Source organism: Ranitomeya imitator, chromosome 2 (assembly GCF_032444005.1).
Source record: "Ranitomeya imitator isolate aRanImi1 chromosome 2, aRanImi1.pri, whole genome shotgun sequence".
In the NCBI taxonomy this organism is placed as follows: domain Eukaryota; kingdom Metazoa; phylum Chordata; class Amphibia; order Anura; family Dendrobatidae; genus Ranitomeya; species Ranitomeya imitator.
The window spans coordinates 360,403,766-360,415,479 of NC_091283.1; positions in this window are offsets into that span (position 1 = coordinate 360,403,766).

Genomic DNA, 11,714 nt, shown 5'->3' on the forward strand with positions numbered 1-11,714 from the left:
TATCTTGAATCTTTTGTACATTTATAACGAGATTATCCATTGAGGAGCACAGAGCCTGAATATCCATGTCCACAGCTGTGTCCTGAAGCACTCTAATGTCTAGGGGAAAAAAAAAAAAAAAAAACTGAAGACAGAGCTGAGGAAAAAAAAATGATGTCAGGACTTCTTTTTTCCCTCTATTGAGAATCATTGGTTTGGCTCCTTGTACTGTTATGCTGTGCTATCAGGCAACACAGTGTGCAGTAATCAGCGCACATACAGTGATATGGCAATAACCCAAAAACAATAGAACAAGCTCTGAGACGTGGAATCTCTGCAGACTGCAATACCTGAACCTATCCTCACACAACTAAAAGCAGCAGTGGATTGCGCCTAACACTACCTATGCAACTCGGCACGGCCTGAGGAGCTGACTAGCCTGAAGATAGAAATACAAGCCTGACTTGCCTCAGAGAAATACCCCAAAAGAATAGGCAGCCCCCCACATATAATGACTGTTAGCAAGATGAAAAGACAAAACGTAGGAATGAAATAGATTCAGCAAAGTGAGGCCCGATATTCTAGACAGAGCGAGGATAGCAAAGAGAACTATGCAGTCTACAAAAAACCCTAAAGCAGAACCACACAAAGGGGGGCAAAAAGACCCACCGTGCCGAACTAACGGCACGGCGGTGCACCCTTTGCATCTCAGAGCTTCCAGCAAAAGAGAATAGCACAGCTGGACAGAAAAAACGGAAACAAAAACAAAGTAACACTTATCTAGCAGAGCAGCAGGCCACAGGAAAGATGCAGTAGCTCAGATCCAACACTGGAACATTGACAAGGAGCAAGGAAGACAGACTCAGGTGGAGTTAAATAGCAAGGCAGCCAACGAGCTCACCAAAACACCTGAGGGAGGAAGCCCAGAGGCTGCAATACCACTTGTGACCACAGGAGTGAATTCAGCCACAGAATTCACAACAGTTAACACCGCATGGTAGTCAGAGCACAGAGTAGTAGATGCTCAGCAGAAACACCGGTTTCAAGAGACTCAAAGTCACTGGGAGTGAGGCTCCAGATGCAGAGGGATTCCAGGAACATAATCACAGCAGACAGTTCAGACAGGTACAGGATCAAGGATTCGGGCCTGGATATACCGCCTTCAGGATAGGCCCCAGAACAGGACAAAACAGGAATCAAGGCAAGGTCTTTGGTACCAAAACATAGACAGGAGAGGTCCAGGAACATAAACACACAGCAAAATTCAGGAGCTTTGTGAGTATAGCTCAGGCCCCGCCCATAGGGCAGAGGAGCTTTATACATAGCTCCCAACCATCCCTCATTGTGCGGGACTATCCCGGTTTTGAGCCTTTGCCCTGCTGTCCAGCACGGGATGCTCTGATCCCGCAGACAGCAGGATCGACACGCCCCCTTGTTAAGCCATGCCCCGGGCCCTTACCCTTCCGTATGGCTGCCTGCTTTCTGTGCACAGGACCTGTGATGAGGTCACAGGAGGGGAGGAGTCAGGGGTCACATGATCGAGACCTCCGTGGATTGCAGGACTCTGCTGCCTGTGCTGGTTCCCAACTTGCCATATGGTGCTGCAGCCGCAGGATGAGGTAAGCTGCCTTGTGTGGGGTCAGGAGGTGTACAGTGTGGATGTAGCAGAGCCTTGTGTGCGAGGTGTATGGCGTGGAGCCGTGTGTGTGCGAGGTGTACAGAGCGGAGCCGTGTGTGTGCGAGGTGTACGGAGCGGAGCCGTGTGTGCACGAGGTGTACGGAGTGGAGCCGAGTGTGTGCGAGGTGTACGGAGCGGAGCCATGTGTGTGCGAGGTGTGTGGAGCAGTGTGTGTGCGAGGTGTACAGAGTGGAGCCGTGTGTGCGCGAGGTGTACGGAGTGGAACCGTGTGTGTGCGAGGTGTACGGAGCGGAACCGTGTGTGCGAGGTATACGGAGCGGAGCCATGTGTGTAAGAGGTGTACGGAGCGGAGCCGTGTGTGTGCGAGGTGTACGGAGTGGGGCAGTGTGTGCGAGATGTACGGAGTGGAGCAGTGTGTGTGCGAGGTGTACGGAGTGGAGCAGTGTGTGTGCGAGGTGTACGGAGTAGAGCAGTGTGTGTGCAAGGTGTACGGAGCAGAGCCGTGTGTGTGCGAGGTGTACGGAGGGGAGCCAAATGTGTACGAGGTGTACGGAGCAGAGTCGTGTGTGCAAAGTGTACGAAGCGCAGCCGCGTGTGTAGGAGTAGCTATGTGTCGCCATTATATGGTATGGAGCATCATGTGCAGTCATTATACAGTATTGAGCATCATGTGCAGTCATTATACAGTATAGAATCATGCGGTCATTACAGTATGGAGAATCATGTGGGGCCATTATACAGTATGGAGCATCATGTGCAGTCATTATACAGTATGGAGCATCATGTGCGGTCATTATACAGTATGGAGCATCATGTGCGGTCATTATACAGAATGGAGCATCATGTGTGGTCATTATACAGAATAAAGCATCATGTGCGGTCATTATACAGAATGGAGCATCATGTGCGGTCATTATACAGAATGGAGCATCATGTGCGGTCATTATACAGTATGGAGCATCATGTGCGGTCATTATACAGAATGGAGCATCATGTGTAGCCATTATACAGTATGGAGCACTATGTGCGGCCATTATACAGTATGGAGCATCATGTGCGGTCATTATACAGTATGGAGCATCATGTGTGGTCATTATACAGTATGGAGCATCATGTGCGGTCATTATACAGTATGGAGCATCATGTGCGGCCATTATACAGTATGGAGCATCATGTGGAGCCATTATACAGTATGGAGCATCATGTGGAGCCATTATACAGTATGGAGCATCATGTGCAGTCATTATAGAGTATGGAGCATCATGTGCGGTCATTATACAGTATTGAGCATCATGTGGGGTCATTATACAATATGGAGCACTGTGTGGCCATATTTTTTTGTTTATAATTATTGTATATCTGAAACAGTGTGATCAGCAGTGCTAAATGGGTGTGGTTGGGACGTGGATATGGGTGTGACTAATTATGAATGGGTGTGGTCAGGGCGTGGCCTAAAATTTGCCGCGGCGCGCGTTGCACGCCGCAAACTTTGTCGCTCTTTCCCGTCTTCAAAAGTTGGGAGTTATGGCTTTATATATGAGCTGCCCCTCAGCAATTGGCTGGGGACAGCATTTGAGGTACACACCCTAACCCTGATAAAAGCAGGGGAGGTGTGCCCGTGCACGCCCTAAGCACACACAGTGCAGGCTCTGAGGCTCAGGGCACCTGGCTGAGACTGCATGCACTGAGCCACGTGGAAAGTCATGCACCAGCCGTAAATGACCTCACAATCCCGCAGACAGCTTCACAGCAGCAACCAGGGACCGCACATGAGGAAGGTATGCAGCAAGGCAAATACCTAAATGCCCATGTACGACTGCGCAGCAGAGCAGGGGACTGAGAAGGCCCCATTAAGGTAACAGTCAACAGTATCATAGCTCAAATTAGGGGGAAAAGAGTAAAGGGTTAAAGCAAACATATGCATTGTCATGCCAAAAACCAGAAACAGACAGAATGGCATGACACCTCCCTGCTGCAATATCTTCAGGTCCAACTCACGATCCGGCAACAAGTGGCCAAGAAACAGCAGCACCACCCACAGCAGCAGCACATCCAGGAAGCCAAGAGGAAGCAGGAACCAGCAGCAGCAGCCCTACAGTTCCTCTGGAGATATCACCACAGCCTGCTGTCATTTCCTGCCGCGGCCGCAGGAGGAGAGAGCTGCAAGCAAGTTGCAGGAATGTGGACACTGGGGTCCTAAATTATTTGGCCAGGGCTGCTCAGGATGATGGTGAGGAGGCCTTTGCGAGGAGCCTGGCCCGGTACCCCCGTACCATGCCCCGTGAGGCAAGGCTATGTGTGAGAGGGTGTATTCAAATACTTATTGATTCATGCACCTCCCCAAATTATCCATATGAATTGTTTGAGATCATTGAGAGGTGACAGCTCTTATCACGTAACCTCCTGAGCATTTCATTATCTCAGCAGGTGCATGATCAACAAGTATTTGAAGCACCCCCTTCACGTGTGCCTACACCTCTACCCCTTCCCACCCAAAACCAACCAAGGCCATCACATTACAATAATCCAACATTCCAGCAACCTTCCCAATATGGCCATGTGTCCAGACCCGATGCTGGAGGCTGGTCCCAACCTGGTTTTGGATGACATGGCCATATTGGGTGGGGTTATGAGCCAAGGCCTTTTTTGCAACCTCATGAGGGCCAGACTCAAAGCACGTATCTTTCTAGCCAAAACCCAACTGGCCAATATGATCAAGGGCATCATTTTGAGCATGGTCAAACATCCAACACACAGGATGATGTACAATTGGCCCAACAAAGGCCACCTGACCAGAACCCTGAGCTTCCACCATCTCCTCAACCAACATACAGAAATCTGTAATTTTTTTTTATATATATATATACCGGTATATATTGCTAATTTTTTATATTTTATTTTTTTACAATTTTATGTTTTAATCTGCTGTGATAGCACTAGGTTTTTTTTTTTGTTTTTTCCTTATTTTTTTATATTACTTTTATAAAAAACCATATGCTAATAATATGGTGTTTAAACACAAAAAATGGCTTGGGCTCAAAACAATAAATAGAGTCCAAAATCATTTACAGTTTGTTTGACCAATCATTCAAACATCAGACTCAATTACTTGGTAGTTAAACATCTGCTACATTTGTCAAAGAAACACACACAGTTTTTTTTTTAAGTTTATAACTTTGCAAAACATTTATATATATATATCTATCTACTATATAATTGTCTAAGGATCACTTCCGTCTTTCTGTCCTTCTGTCTTTCTTTCACGGTTATTCATTCGCTGATTGGTCTCACCAGCTGCCTGTCATGGCTGCCTTGACCAATCAGCGATGGGCACAGTCCGGAAGAAAATGGCCGCTCCTCACACCCTGCTGCGGAGGAAGGACTTGTGTTGTGGGCCTACCCACATTAGGCGACATGCCTTCACCACTGTCAGTTGAGCAGCACTCATGAATTCTTGTGAAGTTGTGTAGAACAACACAAGCTTATATTACTTCATTTACATTTGCCTCACTCAGCTGAATGGCAGACTGGAGAACACGCCATTTTGCTGCCATAATGCCAAAGGCGCACTCCACAAGTCACCTTCCTGTGAAAGTCTGACATTAAATACACGCCGTCGGTGGTCCAGGTTGCGACGGGGATAAGGCCTTATGACATGCCTGGTCAATTGGAAGGCCTCATCTGCCACAAGTACATATGGCACTGGTTCAGCATTGGAGCCTGGGAGTTGTTGTGGTGGTGGGAGGTCCAACAGGTTTTCACGTAGCCGCCGACCCATAATGGATGCATTGAAGACTTTAGAGTCTCCAGTTCGCCCATAGGCCCCAATGTCTACAATTATAAACCTGTAGTTACTGTCAACTACAGCTAACAGAACTACAGAGAAAAACTGCTTATAATTATAGAATTGGGTGCCCGAATTTGGTGGCTTACGCACCCTGATATGTTTCCCATCCAGGGCTCCAATACACTGCGGAAATTGACAAGATTGTGAAAAATGATGGGCTATTTTGAGCCAATCCTCCATTTTAGGCTCAGGCATCACAAGTCCATGCCGTCTGTTCCAGATTTCCATACATGTGTAACGTATAATGCCTGAAATTGTTGACTGCCCTATGAGAAATTCTAGATGTAATCCTGCATAAGATAAGCCAGTTGACAGGAATCTGAAAGCACAAGACAAAAAATATATACGTTACAATGCTTAGACTAAACCATAGTTTTATTTTTTTTAAAAAGGCAGGACAACGGTGTACCTTCAAAAATGTTCACTGGATAACAACATTTAAAACATTTAACCTTTAAGACATATTGGTCTTGGATTCCTAAAACACTTTGTAATCTAAGTATCAAAATAGACTAGGTTGTTAACATTACCAAAAAAATATCAACATACAGTATGTGAGGATGGTGATTACATACCGTAAGGTAAGGAGAAGACGCTCCTCTGCGGATATGCATTTCCGCATCCTGGTATCCTGATACATGATTCCTGGACATACGATTTCCAACAACATATCATCATCGGATATTGTCATCCGACAGTAGTTGTAGAATTCCCCAGGATGTGTCCGCAGAGCTGAATAGAGCCTGTGAAAATGCCCTTTAGGCTACGTTCACATTTGCGTTGATGGGCGCAGCGTCGGCGATGGATACCGACGCATGTGTCATGCGCCCCTGTCTTTAACATGGGGGGCACATGGACATGCGCCGGTATGCGTTGTATTGTGTTTTACAACGCATGCATCATATTGAGGCACAGACAGGGCGCAGAGGACGCTACTTGTAGCGTTTTCCCTGCGCCGAAATTTCTGCTCTGTACGATCTTATGACAACGCATGCGTTGCCAAACGCTGTGTTGTGTACATGCGTTGTTGGTTGCGTCACCGACACTGCACCCAACAACGCAAATGTGAACGTAGCCTTAGTGGTGCGTTGCTGCAAAAGTGGATGCACCCACATTCTTCGTCTCCTCCTTCGCGGATCAACTATCACAGGGTATGGCTGGCCAAAGCGGCGTGACAAGACCCAATTAAATGACACCCACTGAGTTGGTGTGAATTACAGGAGGTCAGACATGTTGCACAAGTAACACCACAACACCTACCCAAGCACAGCAACAAAATGGCCATATGGGAGGGTTTCATCTGTTGTTGAGGCCTTAAATAGGATTAGGATGTTGATTTAAATTATTTTCAGGTCTCAAAACCGTTTAACATGTCCAATTTGTGAGTTTGCGTAAAAAATACGCATTACGGATGGCATATGGATTACATACGGAGGTAAACATGCGTAAAATATGCTGCCACACCCTGCCTACGGATGACATACGGATCACTATTTTGGAAACATTTCTGCGTATTACGCATGTAAAATACAGACCGTATTTCCTTACGCTGAGTGTGACCCCGGCCTTACTGTCTGCTGAGCTGTGTATCTAATCCTATCCTTTGTGTTATTGTCTGCTGAGCTGTGTATCTAATCCTATTCTGTGTGATACTGTCTGCTGAGCTGTGTATCTAATCCTATCCTGTGTGATACCATCTGATGAGCCGTGTATCCAATTCTGTCCTGTGTGATACTGTCTCCTGAGCTGTGTATCTAATCCTATCCTGTGTGTTATTGTCTGCTGAGTCATATATCTAATCCCCTCCTTTGGCACATCCTGTTGCTGAGCCGTGTATCTAATTCAATTCTGTATGATACTGTCTGCTGAGCCGTGTATCTAGTCCTATTCTATGTGATACTGTCTGCTGACCTGTGTATCTAATTCTATCCTGTGTGATACGGTCTGCTGAGCCGTGTATCTAATCCTATTCTGTGTGATACTGTCTGCTGAGACGTGTATCGATATCCCATACAGTGTGATACTGTCTGTTGAGCCATGTATCTAATCGTATCCTGCGTGTTACTGTCTGCATAGCCATGTATCTAATTCCATCCTGTGTGATACTGTCTACTGAGCAGTTTTTCAAATCCTATTCTGTGTGATACTATCTGCTGAGCCGTGTATCTAATCCTATCCTGTGCAATAGTCTGCTGTGCCATGTATCTAATCCTCTCCTGTGTGATAGTCTGCTGAGCTGTATATCTAATCCTATCCTGTGTGACACTGTCTGCTCAACTGTGTATCTAATCTTTTCCTGTGTGATAATCTGCTGAGCTGTGTATCTATTCCTATCCTGTGTTACTGTCTGCTGAGTACTGCATCTAATCCTATGCTGTGTAATACCATCTGCTGGGCGGTGTATCTAATCCTGTCCTGTGGGTTATTCTCTGCTGCACTGTGTATCTAATCTTATCCTGTGTGATACTGTCTGCTGAGCTAATTAGATACCCGTCTCAGCAGACAGTATCACACAGAATAGGATTAGATACACGGCTCAGCAGACTATCACACAGGATAGGATTAGATACATGGCTCAGCAGACAGTATCACACAGGATAAGATTAGATACACGGCTCAGCAGACTATCACACAGGATAGGATTAGATACACAGCTCAGCAGACAGTATGGCTGGGATCACACATGCGAGAAACACGTCCGTATCTCGCATGTGAAATCCAAGCTCTGGCGCCGGCACTGTGGAGCGGAGCGTGCGGCCGCATAGCAACACATGGAGCCGCACGCTCCGCTCTGGAGTGCCGGCGCCAGAGCTTGGATTTCACATGCGAGACACGAACGTGTTTCTCGCATGTGTGATCCCGGCCTAACACACAGGATAGGATTAGATACACAGCTCAGCAGACTATCATTCGGGAAAGGATTAGATACACAAATCAGCAGTGTCACACAGGATAGGATTAGATACACAGCTCAGCAGTCTGTATCACACAGGATAGGATTAGATACACAGCTCAGCAGACAGTATCACAAAGGATAGGATTAGATACACAGCTCAGCAGACAGTATCACACAGGATAGGATTAGATACACAGCTCAGCAGACAGTATCACAAAGGACAGAATTATATACCCAGCTCAGGAGACGGTATCACACAGGATAGGTTTAGATACACAGCTCAACACCAGGATGTGCCAAAGTAGAGGATTAGATACACGGTTCAACAGACAGTATCACAAAAGACAGGATTAGATACACAGCTCAGCAGACAGTGTCACAAAATAGGATTAGATATACAACTCAGAAGACATTGTCACAAAGGATAGGATTAGATGCACAGCTCAGCAGACTGTATCACACAGGACATAATTAGATACACAGCTCAGAAGACAGTGTCACACAGGATAGGATTAGAGACACGGTTCAGCAGACTGTATCACACATGATTGGATTAGATACATGGCTCAGCAGACAGAAACACAAAGGACAGAATTAGATACATGGCTCAGCAGACAGTATCACACAGGATAGAAATAGATACACAGCCCAGCAGTCAGTATCACACAATATAGGTTTAGATACACAGCTCAGCAGATAATATCACACAGGATAGGATTAGATACACAGCTTATCAGACAGTATCACTCAAGACAGGATTAGATACACAGCTCAACAGACAGTATTACACAGGATAGGATTAATTACACAGCTCAGCAGACTGTATTAAACAGGAAAGAATTAGATACACGCTTCAACAGACTATCACACAGGATAGGATTAGATACACAGCTCAGGAGCCAGTATCACACAGGACAAAATTAGATATACAGTTCAGCAACAGGCTGTGACAAAGGAGAGGACCTTTTCATTCCAAGAATTCCTCTCATTCTATCTGATTTGCTTTTTGATTTTAAAGGCCTCCAGTTTCCACTTCTACTGGCATTTGCAATGTCCATTAGCAAGGCTCAGGGACAGTCCTCCAAAGTAGTAGGGATTGATTTGCAATCTCCATGCTTTTCTCATGGTCAACTTTACGTGGCCTGTTCAAGAGTTGGAACTGCCAAAGATCTGTTCAACTTTGCACCGGAAGGAAAAAACAAAAATGCTGTTTATCAAAAGACTCTTGAATGAGTTGCAAATAAAACACTATCAATACTTAGGTAATTGTTTAGTTAGTTTGTGTTGCAAATCTGTAGTGTTGAGTATATGATGTGAAATGGTTTTATGTGCAATATAATCATTATATTACAGTTAGTTGCTATGCCCAGGCAACACCGGGCTCTCAGACAGTATTATGTAATCAGGGGTTGTTACAAATCACAGGGGGGATATTTTTATCATCTCACCACTGCCACCAATATGTCATGAACCAGGGTATTTGGTTGCCCCCAGTTTATTGCCCCCAGGAATTTATTTACATCCCACTTCCCAGTTCCGATTTGGAACTTGCAGCTCTCTGGTGTCCCCTTACTGTGAGGTCAGTCAGGAAACAGCACCTAGCATATTTAGTCGCCAGAAAGGCTGCCTGCTATGTACTGTCTACTGGACACGCTGCCATGAGGGTGAAATAATTATTCCCAGCCACAGCTGAGCAATACACTTATAAACCCCGTTCCGTCACTGCCAGCGTTACCCAACAAGCTCAGTACAATCTGTTGCCACCAACTCCTATTCCTATGACCAATAGCAGGTCAGGAGCCAACCCAACCAGTAGCGTAATTTACTTCAGAGGACGCTGGAGGTTGGTTTTAAAGAAAGGAGGATGAGACTAGTGAACATGATAACTTTTACTCCAAAAAGATTAGGCAGTGTTTACAAAAGTATATAAAAAGATATTACCAAAATGAGACAATCTAGTATGTACAGATCGATTACAAAATAAAAGGGATTAAAGATGAAAAAAAACTCACATTTGTCTTATGTCATTCCATGGTAAGCTATGCGGCAGGGAGGAGGAAGAGCATATGTCCCAATGCATCCGGCATAGTATCTGCTTCCCAGTCGAAGAGAGCTCTAGTCCCACCTCCATGTCTAATACCTGTGCTCAACTTAAGGCACTTCCACTGTGCTGACCTCACTGGGTGGTTGGGGAATTCCCCTTTCTGAACAATTATGAAATATTCTATTACCCATAGCTCTTAGGGTGAACCTTGTAGAAGAAAGACAAAATTATTGTTATGCTCATCATAACATGGCGGTTCATTTAAGTATAAGCTCAAAGTGGATACATGACCTTCTTACAGAGAAATCCCTTCCTTGGATTTCATTGGGCCAGGATCCTAGAGATTTCAGTGAGTTATAGATCTTTCGGTGGACGTTCAGAATATGTAACTTTTATATCTCTATCACTAATTGGGGTCAAGTTATGCCCTACTATTAAGTTTTTAAAAGAACAAAAGAACACATTTCCACAACTGCCTCCAGCCAGCTCAAGGCCATAAACTACTCAGTGGGGGCTGCTGCACACTGATGTCATGTTGCACAGTGTAAAATGAGAAGGAGCTGGGAGGAAGGGGGTCAAAAGCACACAGCGTGTGTCTGTACCCAGACCTAATGGATGTAGCAGAGCTCAGTGTGCGTGGTAATAGAGAATCAAATACATCATGTTAATGACAACGGTTATAAAGTAACAGGTGCCTCACGCTCAGCACACTGACGCCAGTGCACAGCTCAGGGACAGTTCTTATTGGAGGAAGAGAGTGGTTGTACAGGCCTGTGTGCACAGCATAACGAATCAAAGTCCTATATTGTTGATACTGGTGCTTAAGCTGAACCATCATATTAACAGTCATTGTAAGAGTTAATTTTGTCCTTTGTTGTTTTTATCAGATACATTCTTCATTTAGCCTAGTGAGGGACAGTTGCATGAGCAGGGTGATTGGCTGAATACAGGGACTTAGTGCTTTGCAGTCCGTTGCTAAATATATAGCAGCCGCAGTTGACCACATTCTTTTTTTGGGGGGGTGAAAAAATAGACTATCGTGTTATTCATAGAATATTACTTGCTTTGTGCTACATTTCAGTGGTATATAACACTCCAAATAAGCGTTGAGAAATTTTTCTGGATTGAATTTGTCATCCATACACTTTTACGTGCTTTATGTTACATTATGGTGATATTAAACTAAAAAAAACACGTTGACTGCTGCAGGTGACCAATTTTTTGGATTTTTAAATAAAAAATAAACTTGGTTTCTAGAGACCTAGCAATTAGAAAATTGGTAATGCTTGATGTAAGGAACAGGGAAGTG